The sequence below is a fragment of the Genypterus blacodes genome, unplaced genomic scaffold, assembly GCF_046128005.1.
Source record: "Genypterus blacodes isolate CSIRO-AG114 ecotype Tasmania unplaced genomic scaffold, CSIRO-AGI_Gbla_v1 ptg000106l_1, whole genome shotgun sequence".
NCBI classification, from domain to species: Eukaryota; Metazoa; Chordata; class Actinopteri; order Ophidiiformes; family Ophidiidae; genus Genypterus; species Genypterus blacodes.
The window spans coordinates 1,271,251-1,288,252 of NW_027466910.1; the positions used below are offsets into that span (position 1 = coordinate 1,271,251).

Sequence of the window (17,002 nt, forward strand, 5' to 3'; positions counted from 1 at the left end):
GGTAGGAAGAGCGAGGTGTTATCCTGTGTGTGGGTTTGGGAGTCTGACTTGTGCGTCGCTACTAAAAGCTCTTTAGTGGCTGGGACCTGCAGATGTTTGAAGCAGAGAGAGAGAGAGAGAGGCGCTGAGGACAGACTGTAATGATAAGTGTGTGTTTTTAAACGCAGTGGGAGTCGTGACTGTTGTCTCCTCTGGAGCTGGATAGCTGCTAACTGTTCCGGTGTTTGGTTTTCATGAGGTGTTCAGCAGGAGAGGGAGGTATTTTGGGGGTAAAAAGGAGAGAGAAGTCTCATCGTCCTCCCTCAGTAATCCTGTCAGATAAGCTGTGTGCCTCTCTCTCTCTCCCTCTCTCTCTCTCTCTCTCTCTCTCACCAGACAGCACTTTGATACGCCCCTTTGAAAATAACACCAGAGAGATGCAACAGAATGATTCAGAGGTGGAGCTTCGGTCATTTCACTGGGAAAACTTCAACATAAAAGCAAAAAGCGGCAGCATAAGACACATTTCTACTGAGAGCAGCTGTGGAACCTCTCACCATTCCTCCATGTTGATAATGAACAAGGATAAGTATTAAAGCATTTGTCTTCCTAAAGGCTGCTGCACTGCACACACACACACACACACACACACACACACACACACACACACACACACACACACACACACACACACACACACACACACACACACACACACACACACACACACACACGTTGGTACAGTGCAGGGAAACACAGAGTCTGAGATGAAAGATGAAGGTTTGAATTTTATCTGTGACCCAATATTTCTTTAGGTGTAGATATAATCAACGTGTGTGTGTAGCTGTTTCTTCCTAAAAACAGAAGTGTTATCAGTGTGAAGGCTTTATCTGTGTGTTTAATACTTCAATGCATACAGACACACTGTTCAATACAGACACACTGTTCAATACAGACACACTGTTCAATACAGACACACTGTTCACTGTTCAACATGCAAATCTATAAAATTGAACTCCCTGTGTCAGTGAAAGCATAAGACCATGTGTGTATGCATGCTGTACATACACTACATGTGTGAATACATGCTATACATGCTGTACATGCAGTATGTGTGTGCAGGAATGTGTGTGTGAGATGTAGACGTGCTAATTGCTTGGCATCCTGTTTGATGAGAGAGAGAAAGCTAGAAGCTCTAACAGTGGACTGGCGACTGTACACAGACCTGTCCATCAAATATTTAGTCACCATGGAAACAACCTAGTTTCATGCTTGCACCAGGCGTGTGCAGCGATAATGGAGGACCAGACAGAGCCGAGCCTGACTACGGATGTGTTGCTTTGAAAGAGACGCCTTCATCTTTGTTTTTCCCAGTTTGACAAAATGAGACTGAGGAAGAAGTGAAAATGTGACACACACACACACACACACACACACACACACACACACACACACACACACACACACACACACACACTCTCTCTCTCTCTCTCTGGCTCCTGAGCAGTGCCAACTACACACAGCTAGCAGATGGGCTGATGTGCGATCAGTCATAAGCATGCTGGAGCTCATGAGACCTGAGATGTGGATGTTCATATTCACAGAAGTTACACAATTTACGGCCTTCTCTGGAGAGATAATGTGTGTGTTGTGGTGAGATTTACATGTTGGTTCAAAGAGCTCAGCCGTGCTTATCTGATCAACACCCTGTAATCATTTAAGGTATTACATCCAGCTTACATCAGTCAGATAACAAGCAGATTACAAGCAGAGTGGGAAAATGAGAGAGAGTGATGAAGGGAAGGAGAAATGGAAGAGAGAGAGAGAGAGAGAGAGAGAAGAGAGAGAGAAACGGTTAGTGGCTGATATGAAGCTGAGGCATGAAGTGGACGTTCAGACTCCAGATGTTATAGGACAGATGTAAATTTATTATGGTACTGATATTGAAACCGATAATGAGCTAATACAGTATCAGAACGACAAAGAAAGCACACACACACACACACACACACACTCACAGAAAGAGAGAGAGAGAGAGATTGAAAAGTGAGAGAGACGGTGGTTGCAGAATAGTGAGACTGTAGGAGAGGAACTGCCAGATCCCAGGGAAACCTCACAGGGTTCACCACCGCCGTGCTGCCGTGAAAACAGCACAAATATAGATGCATGTGGGCAGAGCTCAAACACAAGTGTGTGTGTGTGTGTGTGTGTGTGTGTGTGTGTCTGTGTATCTGTGTGTGAGCAGGCACCAGGTCCAATAATGAGGATTGGAAAAAAAACAGAAAAGCTGAAATGTTTCTATCTGCGCCTCCATTTAGCCCAAATAACAGAAACCTTCTCCCTCCTTGTTCTTCTGTATGTGTCCCCTTCAGAGGGAACGTGCGAGTGCTCACTTGTGCCCTTGGGGAAATTCCAAATCTGCCGTCTTCACCTTCCCGGTGCTTTGTGGTTGTCAGTGGGAGGATCTCACATTCCAGCTAATACCTCAGTGCCCACAGGAGTTCTGCTCCTCTGACAAAGATGTGTCAGAGCTGTGGGTCGGATCCAGCTGCTGATGTTATTGTAAAGCTCACACACACACACACACACACACACACACACACACACACACACACACACTGAGGACGTTGTTGAGAAAAGTGCAAACTACAAGCTGCATTGATTACCTGGCTGTTGTGCCGGCCTTGCTGAGGCTGCGCCCCCAGAAAGCCACCAAAGACTTTAAGCCTGTAATCACACAAATAAGCCTCGCTGAGTGTTTCTCTGCTTTAATACACGATGGCATCGAGGAAATTGGAACAATTTGGAACAGTTCTGCCAGTCTGTCTTCATCTGCATCTCAGCTATTAGGTCATTTGTTTACGGGGGGGACTCTTCTGTGTGACGCGACGCTGGAATGAGGCGATAATGACAGTAAGACGTGAACGCGGAGGGATTACATCGTCTGAGTGATCGATCTTCCCTCACATGGTTTAGCTCTGTTACTCTTTGACTTAAGCCAGCTTCAGTCTGAATCATTTGTTTACATGTTTGACAGAAAGCCATTGATGTGATTATGAAGTATAAATGGAGTTTGATTGTGAAGGCAGAGATACTAAGTGTCTTTATCTACTGGATGGTTTGTACAATATTGTGTTCACAACAAAAGATTTCTGAAGGAGATTGAGACTGACACGGTGAACTGCTGAGTGTGTGTGAGCGCCGCTATCTGCTGTGATGGATGAAGAGGAGATCCAGAGAGACTTTGAGACAGGGACGTGTTTCAGAAGACCTTGTTTATTGGAACTTACTCTCATAGTGCAGCAACACAAGAAAGAAAAGTCTACAACATCAACAACAAGATCAGAATCAAGGAGCTGGCTGATGCAGAGGGAGACAGACTGCTTGAATACTTGCGCGGCTTTCATTAACGGGAATGCAAACTTCCTGAGCGATAGAGAGCTGTGCTGAAAGACGTTTCCTGCTCAGATGGTTGACTACTTCCCCCGGCACAGGACGGCCAGACAAAATCCCCAAGGCGGACGCGAGCAGGAGTCCAGTGGGATGTCTGTGCTGCTCTGTGTCTGCAGTACAAACATGTGAGTCACACACATTCACCATTGTACCGGTCATTTGATACTGTAGCAGACACACACACACACACACACACACACACACACACACACACAGGGGGGGGCAGACAGTCGATGAAGAAGGTCACGGTGATCTGACAAGCAAAATCCAATACAATGTGTCAAAAGGGGGTCAAAGGTCACATTTTCTGTCCTGGAGGAATGTGTGAGACAAGACACACCAACAAACTAATGGAGATCATTTTCACCTGATGGCTCTGGTGTATTGTTACCTGAGCATGTTGGACTCAGATCCAAGCAACCTCGCCCATGATCACATCCAATTTAGCCAAAAGTGTGAAATGCTAATTCTTCAAGATGTCTTTACAACGTGAGAAGGCGAGCAAGCACAGGGTGGAGAACATATGTCTGTGGATAATTCACGGCTATTTCCAGCTAGCAGTAGATCATTTCCTGTGAGAAGAGGAAATGATCCACTTTCCTGTGCAGAGAAAGGAGGCCATCAGCCCCATCAGATGCTCTAAAGCTAAAGGATGGAATCGTCTTTGTTCACAGACCGACGCTCATTTCATGTCTCTGTTAGATACGTCAGCGTTACTTCTTCTTCTCTTCTGTGCTCTGCCTCAACGTCTGTGCTCTAATCTCCCCCCAGTCCTGTGTCTCCGTGTGTGTGTGTGTGTGTGTGGAGGGTTTGGATATAAATGCGATAAACAGCCTTCAGACGTTCCCCACGCTCCCCTCCTGCTCCCTCTTCACATTCATTACAAAGCTCCAGCAGCATTTTCATGATGTGAGTGCGGTCGTTATAGCAGCCAGGCTTTTTACCGCGTGTTGATTCACATAATTCCAATCAGTCGAGGTATTGCAAGCAGGAGGAACAGATGGGATAAAATAAGCGGGATATTCAGGGCCCGGAACGCTCAAGGAGATGGCCGCGTCGCCATGGTAACCGTCACGCTCTCGCGGGTTTCTAATGGCCGCAATTAGTCTTGAGGAACAGCAAACTGGGATAGATCAGAGCCGGCCAGATGTTCAGATGCCTGTTTTGAGATGTGGCAGAACGCTCGGGTTGCTTTCTGATCTCCATCACGCAGATATGAGCGTGGGTGATGATAACAAAAGGCCGTAATGATGAGGGTGCTGATGGGGACACGTGGAACAAAGGGCCGGTGTGTACACAGACAGACAGCAGCACAGGAGGAGGGCAGGTATGGATGTGTGTGTGTATGTATGTGGGGGCTTCATCCTCCATTTTCAACACTTTCCCACTGACTGAAATTGAAGTTTATGTTCCAGGTGAGAGGTCTGTGAGTGCTGAAGGGGGAAGAGAGGAAAGATGATATAGGTGGAGGTAGGAAAGGAGTGTGTGTGGAAAATTGCTCCCTTTGATCACTGTGATCAGACATTTTCAAAGCAAAGTGACTGATACACACACACACACACACACACCAAAAACACGCTCACACAAGCGCACGCTCTTGTTCTCTCATATAGTAACACGTACGCGCACACACACACACACGCACACACCGAGGCAACGTGCTCACTCCCGCTTCGTAGGATTCCTTTAGCTGGCAGTACAAAGGCTCTGCAGTATGAGGTCTGGATGAGTGACGCTCACCTGGAGAGAGGCGATAAGCACCTGTGTCGTTGGTTCAGCGCCCGGCTGCCAATCAGCGGGGGCGGGGAGGAAGGGGGAGGGGGGGTGGAAATGAGCGGGGAAGACATTTCAGTACAGAAGTCTTAACATACTGCTCTGGGCCAGAGACACACACTTCCCACAGTCCACTCACACTCTCCACCACTCGACCCATCTCACTCTCTGAACCCACCAGTGACCCCGTGTGTGAGTGAGAATCATCTGCCTTCAAACCATGTCAGAGGGTTCGACTATGAAGAAAGCTGCGTGCGTGCAAAGGGGTCGAGCGTCACCCCCCCGACCCCACACACACACCCCACACACCCCACACACCATACACACACCCCACACAACCACCACTATAAATCACTAGCTTTGGATCCGTGCAGACAGACAGGCAGCTGCCACAGAGAAGCGTTTTGATCTACAGGCTCAGGATATCAGGTGAAAGTGCTTAATTACGACATCCTATATAACCCAAACTGCAGCACTGCGGCCCTGGAGGAGGGTTGTGTCACAGTATTTAACAAGTTACTGCATAAGATCCTGCCCAATAAAGTTTTACTCTATAGTGAGGAAAAGGTAATTAACTGTGTACATTCACAGGCTGTGTGTGTGTGTGTGTGTGTGTGTGCGTGTGTGTGTGTGTGTGTGTGTGTGTGTGTGTGTGTGTGTGTGTGTGTGTGTGTGTGTGAGTGTGCTGCAGCTGCCAGTGATTTCCTCCTCCACACTGAAACATGACGTGAGTTTACTTTCCCCGTTCCTATGATGGTCCACAGGCCGCCAGTTGGGTCTCTTTATGCTGTGATTTATTATTCATTGGCACATTTGGCCGTGCAGCTGTAATTGCAGCAGCAGCAGCAGCAGCAGCAGCAGCAGCAGCGCCTGCGTCTGACAAGGCGCAAATGAATAAATAAATCTGTATGGCGGAACGTTTGACATTTACTGATGAGGCAATTAAGTGGGCAGAACACAAACATGCAACCAGAATGCAATAATGCAGGCTAAACACGCACGCACACACACACGCACGCACGCACGCACGCACGCAGGCACGCACGCACGCACGCATGCAGGCACACAGGCACGCAGGCACGCACGCACACACACACGCACACATAGGAACTAATACACATGCACAATTTCCCTCTCCCACTCATACACACAGGGTTTAATTGAGAGGGAAAAGGTGAGTGAACTGCAATAGATAAAAGCCTGTGACACACACACACACACACACTTACAGACACACATTTTTTTCTATCCTCTATACTAGATACTTTAAACTATGCAGCCAAGACAAGCAGAGTTGATTAGAGTGCCTGGTTGAATAAGTTGAATGCTAAACATATATTTAAAATGTGAAAGCACTTATTACAAAGCAAAGTGTGATGGAGGCTGCTGGTGTAAACAGTCGGGTGTTAAGGCGGCGCTGGCAGAATAAACACACTCTTATTTGGCTGCTGCCACATGGAAATGATGAGGTTTGTTAACTGATAAGGATTTAAATATAGACGCGTCTCACTGCTGTTAGGAACGTTTGACAGCAGGAGACGTTCAAGAGGACAAACTGTTTATGAGTTAGGGTTTTTTTTTTATAGTTCAATTTGAATGGAGTGTAATGGAGCATGGAGGCTGGTCTCAACTTTGTCAAGGGTGCAAACCTGAGGGTAGAACTGACAGAAGAGCAACCGGTGAGAAAAAGCCAGCCAAGCATGGGTCTGAGCAGCACACATGGGTTGTGAAAGCACCAGAAGAGCACCTGAAAGGCTCTGTTTTCACTCAGTTTGGACAGCTGGGAAGGGTAGTCATGGGTTTTTGCTCACTGAAGCATTGCAGAAGTAAAAAAAAGACAGATTGTGTATTTTATGTCTCTTTAAATGATTGTTTTTAATCATTGTGATGTTTATTGTGAGTCATTTAAAGTTGTTGTTGATGGTTGATCCTTTGGTGTGAACCTGGATCGCAGATTGTTCCTTTAATCAGCACCAATAAGTCCATTTATCTCCACATGTCACTCATTTTATTGGCTGTATTCTAACATGTGGCCAAACCAAATGAGTGGGTGAGATCTTCTGCTCTGTTCAATCTGCAGTGGTTGACATGTGCTGATTGGTGATAAGGTCACAGTGAGCAGAAGCTGATGGTGTGATGATGGAGCCCATCGCAGCACAGCAGTGTGTGAGGAGTGTGTTTACCAAGTGCACTAGACCGGAACTTGCAGTGTGCTTCTGAAGCAGGAGTGTGTCTCCATGTTGGATGGTGGAGCAGACTGATGAAACATTTAAGAGGATTTAAAAGGCGTTTGCAGGTTCCTTTTGTTGTGACGCTGCTCTGGTCTCCAACATGAGGGGCTGAAGGTTACAGGACCTGAAGGACTCAGAGGAGGACGCTGACATCTGCACCTGTACTGACCTCCTCTGATATTTAACATGTCCTTCCTTCCTTCCTTCCTTCCTTCCTTACATTATATTACATTAAGAGCATTTGGCAGACGCTTTTATCCAAAGCGACTTACATTACATTACCACCCTACGCAGAGGGGGGAGCAATTGAGGGTTCGGTGCCTTGCTCAGGGGCACCTTGGCATGGACTCGAACCGGCGACCCTCCAGTTCCCAAGCGGACGCTCTACCCACTGAGCTACTGCCTCCCCCCTTCCTTCCTTCCTTCTTTTCATCTTTCTTTCCTTCCTTCTTTTCTGCCCCCCTCCCTCCCATCCCTCCTTCCCTTCTTCCCTCCTTCCCTCCGTCCCATCCTTCCCTCCTCCCCTCCTTCCCTCCTTCCCTCCTTCCCTCTATCTGGGTGCCTCGCTTCGCTGGTAAAGCCCTGCGTAGCTCCGCCCCTCACACTCCGATGTGGATGCGAGAAGAAAAAGGCCAGCAACAATGTGACGGGCACACAAGCTCTCCTCTCAGCGTGGACGTAGACCCGAGCACCGCAGCGACGAGCCCGGTTCCCCGAGCCTCCGAGCTCCGTACCAGCAAGGCGAGCAGGAGCACGATGCACCGCCGGGCAGCAGCCACCGGAGCCGGACTCGGATTGTAGGTAAGCGTCGCGTCTGCAGGCTTTTCCATGCAGATCTGGGTTCTTCTCTCCGGGGCGCTTTGTGCAGGACGCGCAGCGCAGGAGGAGATGTTTGTATGTGTGTGTGTGTGTGTGTGTGCGTATGTGTGTGTGTAGTGAAACGACGCGATAAGCGAACGAATTGTTGATTGAACGCGAAGGTGGTGTCGCGATTTCTTTCCCTGTTGTACTTTTGATCCATCAGCCGTGCCGTTGTTGCCCGTTATCACCCGAGAAAAGCTCAACCCCGGCTGCTCGTCCTCTCACCGCGGCTCTTTGAGGTTATCGCCCCACAACAGAAACAGGTTTGGTCTCAATCAGATCAGAGCTCTAAACGAACAGAATGAGCTGCAGACTCAGGCGTTTTCGTGGTTAAAACGGGGCTCCGCTGTGTGAGCGCGTGTGTCTGTGTGTGTGAGAGGGAGAGAGAAAGCGCCACGGGAAGAAATCGGTGCTGTCCACGCGTAAGAAGAAGCCGAGTGGGTCCATCCAGGCCTCCACTGCAGCTCCACAACTTGGAGAGAAGATGCAGCGCTCCATTGTTCTGCTGTCACTCAGTCCATGATCCAGCAGCTCCACGCAGGAACACTGTGGACTCGTTACACACACGCACACACCAATGGGCCCTGCAGGAATGTGAAGCCTCATTATTAAGAGGAGTTGCAAAGGAAGCAAATCTTAATATATTGGATCGATTGGAACCATTATTGGATCAGCCACTGCATGATGTATTTTTAATCAAACTGCACATGAGGAGTGTTTTCTTCTGTTGATTTAGATTTTGCATAATTTTGACAGTAGATATACCCCGCTCTATGCACAGCTTACACACACAGAAGCTTTGTTGTGGATCCTCTAAGGAGGTTCTGAGTTCACCTGCTGCTGTCTGCTGGTTCCTCACATCGCTCTGAACTGTGCTGGCAGAAGGTGTGAGGGTCTGGATGTGTGTGAGATCAGGCGTGTTCCAGTGCTTTGGCCCAACCTCCTGAAATCTAAAATACACCGACGTCAATAACAAATGTGATCTGTTTGGGTCAGACCGATTTAGCGGCTGTAAAGTAACAAAGAGACGAAGAAACGCGCGACAACCACGAGTGTGTAGCAAAGCCCATGCTGATTTGGTGGGAAAATATGTTAACTATGTTCCTTTCTTTTGTTTAAGAGCAGTGTGTTACAGTTTCTTTATGCTTGAATGGCCTTGGTGGAGGTATGTGCACTAATGAGTCTTAAGGAAGGAATAGCGGCTGTGATTCTGTTTCCATTGTGGTAAAGCTGCCAAGGACAACGCAGCGTGTTTCAGTGGGAGAAGAAGAAGAAGAAGAAGAAGGAGCTGCGTTGCCTTTGAAGTGCGGCGAGTCCTCTCAGCTCCTGCAGACGGGGAGGTGCTGCTTTATCACTGCGAGGTGTCAAGACTCATCAGCTCTGAGACACAAGCTCACATCAGTTAAAGCTTAAAGAGCGGGGGCGGGAGGTGAGGACGCACCGAGCCGTTTTAGTAAGAACGCGCACGCTGGGGCACTTTGTTGCGGCGCGCTGGAAGGTGTCAGCCGCCGCTCCGTGTGCCGATTATGCAGCACAGGTGAGCGAAGCCTCAAACGAGGCCGTGCGGCCAACTGAGGGCCGACATGAGAGGGGGTGTGCCGTCACATCTCACATCCCAAATATCCAGCATTTATCAGCTTCTTCATCTCTCTTGTTGTGACATTTCTTCATAGTAAATTAAGCGGAGCTGCTGCTGCCCACGCTGGAATCTCATTCTGAATGTGCTAATAGATAGCAGACAGGATTTGTGCGCCCTCCTCCTGCCCACGGGAGCCATTCCATCCTCGCTGAACATCTGCATGGCTGCTTTTACACCTACTACCTAATTACAGCTGCACACAGGCTGGCACCTCCGTGTGTCTGCAGCTGCCTGTTCCTGGGCTTGAATGGGGCGCTCTGCTCTGCTCTGCTCTGCTCTCTCCCCGTGTGTGCGTGTGTGTGTGGCGAGCCCACAGGTGTAAGCTCCACCACACGCCGCTCATTCTTGCCACGGCAAAGCACAACTGCAGCCTCCTCTTTCCACCCATCCTCCTCTTCCTCCGTCGGCCCCCCAACCGGAATGAGACGGCTCACATTCTGCTGGGCTGGGTGGGATTCTTCTTCAGTGAGTTAATGGATTCTCTGAAATGGAACAAGAAAGAGTGTATTTCAGATCTGTACATAGATGTGGGTTGTTGTTGTTGTTGATGCGGGCGCCCTGATTGGATCGTCTGTGCGTATTTGAATCAGAGCGTCCCAGCTGTAAGATGGTGTGTCAAACATGTCACCTCGCTCAGCCGACACCATTTATTACACAAGTGATCAGTGTGTGTGAGAAGGACTGGTGCTTTGTTTATCTTAAGCCGCTGAATATCAACGCTTCAAATGTATAATGGCAGGAGAAGACGAGCCAAGAAACCGAGTGTTAATTTAGTGTGTGTGGGTGTGGGTGTGTGTGTGTGCGCGCCCAATTCAGTGAACCCAAGACTTTCTCAGTCTTTGGCTAACACCCCTAGCTGAACTCCAAGCAGAAAGGAGACACAAGAAACTCAAGAACGTGCCCTGGATTTGCCCAATTCAGCACCCAAGACTCTCTCTGTTTTACTGCTTGGCTGCTGAAGACGTTAAGAGACCTCATCTCTCCCTGAACAAAGGCCCAAACTTTGTCTCAGTGAACACCTTGTCCTTTCTCTAAACCCTTGGAGATCCCCTTTGATTGCTCGACCTGAATCCTGATTGCAACCAAGGAAACAAGCGCTTCCTCCTGTTGTCTTCCAATTCCCTGTCGACCATCTACCAGGCCTCCTCCCTTGGACCAGGAAAATGGAGGACTTGCAGATCTGCCCTACCATTTTTACTATTACTACACGGGAGTAATTCCACCAAGTAAGGCTTAGACGTCTGGGCCAACAATGCATAGTTGCGTTGTTGTTCAGATCCGGAACAACAATCTGGGATCCATAACGACAGCAAAGTGTGTAACTGAAATGATGCAGATTCAGAAACACACACATGCAATTTCCGTTTTCTGCTGTAAGAAATGGCTTCAGGGAACTCTTTATTATTATTGTTGTGGTTGTTTTTGAGGGTTGACTTTGTAGAGCAGCTCGTTGGAGGACAAACATGACAGTGATTTAGCTTGAAGGCTGCGTTGAGTCTTGAGCTTCTCCTTCTCCTTCTGTCTGTGGGAGATGGATGTGCAGTAATGGACGAGTGGCTTCCTCCCAGCAGAGCCAAGCACATTTCAATGTCTCATCACCGCCGCCTCCAAATGATGATGACACTGGTCTGCATTGATTTGAACCCAGAGATGTCTTTGCCTGCGTGATGAAGGACGGCACAGTAAAGTCTCTCTGCGTCTGGTTGATCTTCAGTCTAACTCTCCGGGGTTAAACACACTTCTTTTCCAAAGGAAGTGGTGCGGCTTCAACTTTTGTATCGATTCTTCATCTTCCTCTTATTTAATCCTGAAATGCTGGTATAAATTTTCCTGTCGTTTGAAGGGAGAGGTAGAGTTTCCATTTTTGATCTGTGCCAGACCGCGTGTGGAGATAGAGCGGCGCGGGGCAGAGCGGCGGACTGCTGGGGCAGGGAGCTCTTGGAAGGTGGAGGTGTAATTTCAGATGAGCGCTAACCGAGCAGAGAGACAGTTATATGAGCTTAGGCTTCAAAAGAAGGAGCGCTGGAGTCATCAAGACCAGCTGTGCCGCTCACTCCTGGCTCCACCAGTGTGTGTGTGTGTGTGTGTGTGTGTGTGTGTGTGTGTGTGTGTGTGTGTGTGTGTGTGTGTGTGTGTGTGTGTGTGTGTGTGTGTGTGTGTGTGTGTGTGTGTGTGTGTGTGTGCGCTCAGAGGACAGGACGCTCCATGAGAAACACATTGACGTCTGAGGTAATTAGCCTGCTTCTCCAGATTATACACTTCCTGGGAAATGCTGCACGCCGGTCGCTGTGTGTGTGTGTGTCTGTATGTGTGTTGATTTTACCAACCCCCACTTGTCATGTCTGGGCTTTGAAACAGGGACGTGAAGATGTTGGAGCAGCTTAATATGGAGCAGCTTTCATAATTGGACTCTTGCGTCTGTGACATGTGTCTAATCTCTGCTCACGTTTAGAAGGGAGGGACCAGAGTTCAGACAGATTACTGAGAGGTTAAGATGCCTGAAAAAGGGCTGTGAGAGTTCAGATTAGTGGGTTGGTTCTCTCCCAAACACAATAGGCCCCTGGTGAAGATGAACCCCATCAGGAAACGGCCCCACGTGTCCTCGTTCACCTGTTTGAAGGTGTTGTCCCAACATTTAAATGCAAAATCAACTGAAACCTTTGATGCAGTGAGCAGTGACTGTGTGCTCATGCTTCTGCCTGGATGGAACTCCATCCTCTGCCTCAGTGAAAGCTAAAGGAGGCGCTGCACTGCGTTTTGGTAAAACAGACGCCGGAACAATTCCATCCTGATTAAATTAACAGAAATTGCAAGGAAAAACCAGACCAGGATCCATTTGGATTGTAATGAGATTTCTCGTTACCTCGGTTCTGCCAGAAGCTCAGGTGCTGAAGAGTACGAGGACGTTGTGTAAGAGCAACAAACCGCTCTTAGGGCACAAACTCTATGGAAGCATTTGTCCTCATTCTTCACTGGACTACTAAAGAACGGCAAGAACGTCCAGAGAGTCTGACCCAGTATGTGAATTCAGTCTGTAAGGAGACAAAGGAAGCCTTCAGCACACGCACGCACGCACGCACGCACGCACGCACACACACACACACACACACACGTGTCTCTGAAGTGTGAACGACACTTATGGATTATACAATGGCAGGGAGGCTGAGTCATCTGGAAGAAGCTCAGACCAAGCGGGCACTTAATGTTCTTCATAAAAGCCTCAGTCTGCATCGAAAAGGCCGCTTGATAAACAGCAGGCAAGGTTCAGATCCTGATTATTCGGCGTTCACACTCGCTGCTGTTGCTCAGGTAAAGACTGAGTTCTCTCTGAGACTCTAAGACAAAGCTGCACTCTTCATCACAGACAGGAGCGCAGGTCCATGATGGGTCAGACAGATACTTTGTCCCAAAATTTGGTGCATAGTAATTCCTTTGTATTTTGAATCCATTGTACTCGATCAGCATTCACACACTTTGAAAGTTGCGGATCACACCATCGGTCACGTGTGTGCTCGGCAAACACAGGGATTCTATTAATTCACTCCATGTTTGCTCCGCTCCGCCCGGATCTGAATGCGTCTGAGCACGTTCCTGCACCCTATAAGCTGTTAGGAATGTATTACCTCTTGTTCCCGGGCCCAGCGGAGTGTAGCGCCGCCGCTCCGTCCTCGTCTCTTTACAGCCTCTTCGGCGGGAGGAACGACCAGTGAAATGTGCCGTAAATGGACTCTCTCTAATTCCTCCCGTGAAGAAGCAGCCTGCTGTGGGTGTGGGTGCTCCCGGCTGTATTTATGGGCCATAATGGGAGGTGAGCGGGGCCGCCTTTCCTTCACAGGACCTTGCTGCTGGCAGGGGAGTGTGTGTGTTTGTGTGTGTGTGTGTGTGTGTGTGTGCTGTCATCTAGAACCACAGCCCTGCATGATTTAGCAGAAGGAGATGCGCTCAGAAGGAGGCTTCATCTCTGCCCAGCCTGCTGTTTCGGCCCCCGTCTCACTTCCTTAAAGCAGGAGTTTAGTTTTCATATTAAAGCGTCCGGGCCGTTTCCGTTGGCCGCGCGTAACCGATTTAACCACCCCCCCCCCCCCCCCCACCCCCCCCCCCCCCCCCCCCGACCTCGTGTTTGCCTGTAAGACAACCGGCAGATGAGTGATGATGTCATCTCTCTACCGGCTGGGCTCCTGAAGCGTCTCCACACATTCAGGAGCTGTTTTGTCAGATTTTCGTGTCACCTGCTGTGTTTTTCCAACTCACTCCAGATTTTCACGCCGGTCTCACATTTAAAGAGAAAAACATCATTTGCATGGACTTGAATGGAAGGATTGGATTCTGCAGTTTGCAGTCCAGGACTCATCCAGGACTCGTTTGTGCCGATTTCAATCTGATTCCAGAGTTCACACCGTGTTTCAATCAACTCAGTGCCTTAAATTGGATCAGAATCAAAGTCCTGTGCCTCTGAATCCTGGGAGTCTCGTCTCTTCCAACAGACGCCCCAATAATGAGTCCGTCTTCTTTCCTTTTGTTCTGAAACGGCGGATTGCGTCACGTCCCGTCTTGACATGCCGTTCTTTTACGAGCTCAGGTAGCGTGTGAGCTTCTTGTTAACAGCTGCACTTTGGGATGACTGATGCAGTGTGATGAGGAGTGGCTGAGTCTTTATTGAGCGTGGACACTGGTGTGTGTTTACAGCCGGTGAAGTCTGGTGTCCCACACGGTAATAAGCTCAGGGCCCGACCTGGAGAAGCTTCTTCATCAGGCCAACGCTCCTCTCTCCTTTTGTGCCTTTGGGTTTGTAACCACACCTTTCTCTCGCTCTCGCTCTCGCTCTCGCTCTCGCTCTCCTGATCTGTGCTGTGTGAAGCTCTTCTTCTACTTTCTCCTCTCCATTGCTTACTGTTAGTAATGGAGGGTTGTTGTTGTGGTCAAAGAGTGTAAAGATGTCCACTGTTCTCACTATCACAACACACACACACACACACACACACACACACACACACACACACACACACACACACACACACTTACTTTGATGGGAGCGGTCGTCTCTTTGCAGCGTTGTGGATCAGGTGTGATTATTATTATACAGCAGATGGACTGTGACAGGAGAGCAGGTGTGTGTGTGTGTGTGTGTGTGTGTGTGTGAGGAAGATATCCACCTTCTTGCACCTTTTGGCTGTTGCTCCCTGAGAGGAAGCTGAATGAGTGTGTGAGTGTGTGAGCAGGGATAGCAGGGGACAGGAGAGAAGCTCTAATCTGCCCCGGCATGGTCGGGCTTTTAATGGAGTCGCTGCTTCCTGCTCTGACCTCCCAGGACGCCGCCACGCCGTGAAGCTCCTGGTGATCTGATGCTCCCACAGACACGGCAGCAGAGGGACACGGGGAGAGACGGCACATTTCTCGTTTCAGGATCCTTTGGTCGTTTCTAAGACCTTTATTTCACAGGCGAGGCAATAGAATTTGGCCGTGTGTGTGTGTGTGTGCGCGCGTGTATGTGTGATTGGCAGGCGTTTGGATGGCTGGAATGAGTGGTATGGCCTGCAGTGTGTGTTCTCGGCACCACATGCTGGCTGCCAGAGCTGAAGAGCCGGTTGATGTCCGGCTGGTAGTAAAGTCACATATCCACCTTAACGCAGGCTGGACTGTACAACTGTGACACACACACACTAACACACACACATTTTGACACTGCGATGAATGCGGATCAGCGGACGGCCGTATTGATTCGGTTCTTTGCAGGTGAGGCGTAACTCGGTCTCCACTTCTCTCTGCATGTACGGCAGCGCAGCAGAATGTAGGTCAGAGCCAGGCAGATGTGGGGGGGAAGGAGGAGACGGTGAAGAAGAGGAGGATGAGGAAGCCTTTCGTTCTGTCACCATGCAGGAGCAGAGGCAGGATGAGGGTGGGCTTTAACCCCTGAACCACCAGCCTTTCCCCCCTTGAAATCAAGTGATAGTCAGTTCCGTCATCGTCTTCCTTCTCTCCTCCGAAACATTCTCTCTCTCTCTCTCTCTCTCTCTCTCTCTCTCTCCTCCCGTTTTAGCTCAGGAACGATGCCGCAGCAGAAAGGCCAAAGCAGATATAGGAGGGGGGGGGAAATTGTGGACTGTATGACGCGGCAACACCGTGACACCGTCCTAAACCGGTTGAAGGAGCTCAGGTGGCCTGCGAGCTTTTGTTAACAGCTGCACTTTGGGATCCCAGATGGGATGTGATGAGGTGTGGCACAGCTTTTATGGCGCTGGAGAATTAAGTGTAATTACAACAGGTGAAGTCTGGTGCGTCCCACACAGCGATGACCTCCTGGTTGAACCCTGAGCTGCTCATTCCTGAGGCGAGGGGAGGGGGGAGACGTTAGGTCCGTTTAGCCACGCTCGAATGTGTAGTACTTTGGAAGTTTCATCTTGCAGCAGTTCTAAAAATGGGACGGGATCGATCCCCGTTGCTTTAATAACATCTTTTCTCCTGGTGTTGCGTTTGAGGACCTCTCCCAGATCAGATCAGGGTCTGGGTTCTTATTGAATCATGTGAGTTAGCCCGGGTGTGGATCAGATGCTGCTCCTCCTTCTGTTCTCATACTTAGCAGAGCTACTGGTGTGATTTACACGTTGAGCCTCAGCTGCCTCACACACTCTCCCCTCGCTGTCTTGCGTGGAGATTAACTAATGACCTCCTGATCTCTTTGTTGTACACCGGAGCGACGCCGCCATTTGTTTGGTTTTGGGAATTTCCCTTAATTGAATAAAAGGAGAATCGATCTTCATGCATAAACCGCCGCTGTAGCTGAAGTCTGGGCAGAGCCTGGAGATAGGTCTAAAAAGACAGGAAAGGGGACTTCCAGGTTTTCCGATAGAACGAACACAAGCCAGACTGTCCAACAGAGAAGAAGGTACTGTGCTTACCCAGAGAAAGCACCTCCCAGGCTGCAGGAACAGAACAGAGAACCAGGAAACAGCGACTAGAAACGACAACAACTTGACAAAGCGTTGTGAGATTGACACAACGCTTGCAAATTAGCAGTAAACCGTCTAAATCTAACACACGAGGGCGTCGGAGTGTGAAGTCATGTCAT

General features: G+C 49.1%; 1 protein-coding gene across 2 annotated transcripts in view; it reads left to right on the plus strand.

The window, feature by feature from the left end:
* The first annotated feature begins 8,061 nt into the window (after positions 1-8,061).
* st6gal2a (ST6 beta-galactosamide alpha-2,6-sialyltranferase 2a) overlaps positions 8,062-17,002 on the plus strand; it is a 28,850-nt gene continuing 19,909 nt past the window's right edge. For both annotated transcript variants that reach the window (XR_012964621.1, XM_076160524.1), the window contains exon 1: positions 8,062-8,237. The gene's annotated coding sequence lies outside the window, so the exon portion shown is untranslated. The remainder of the gene's footprint in view (positions 8,238-17,002) is intronic.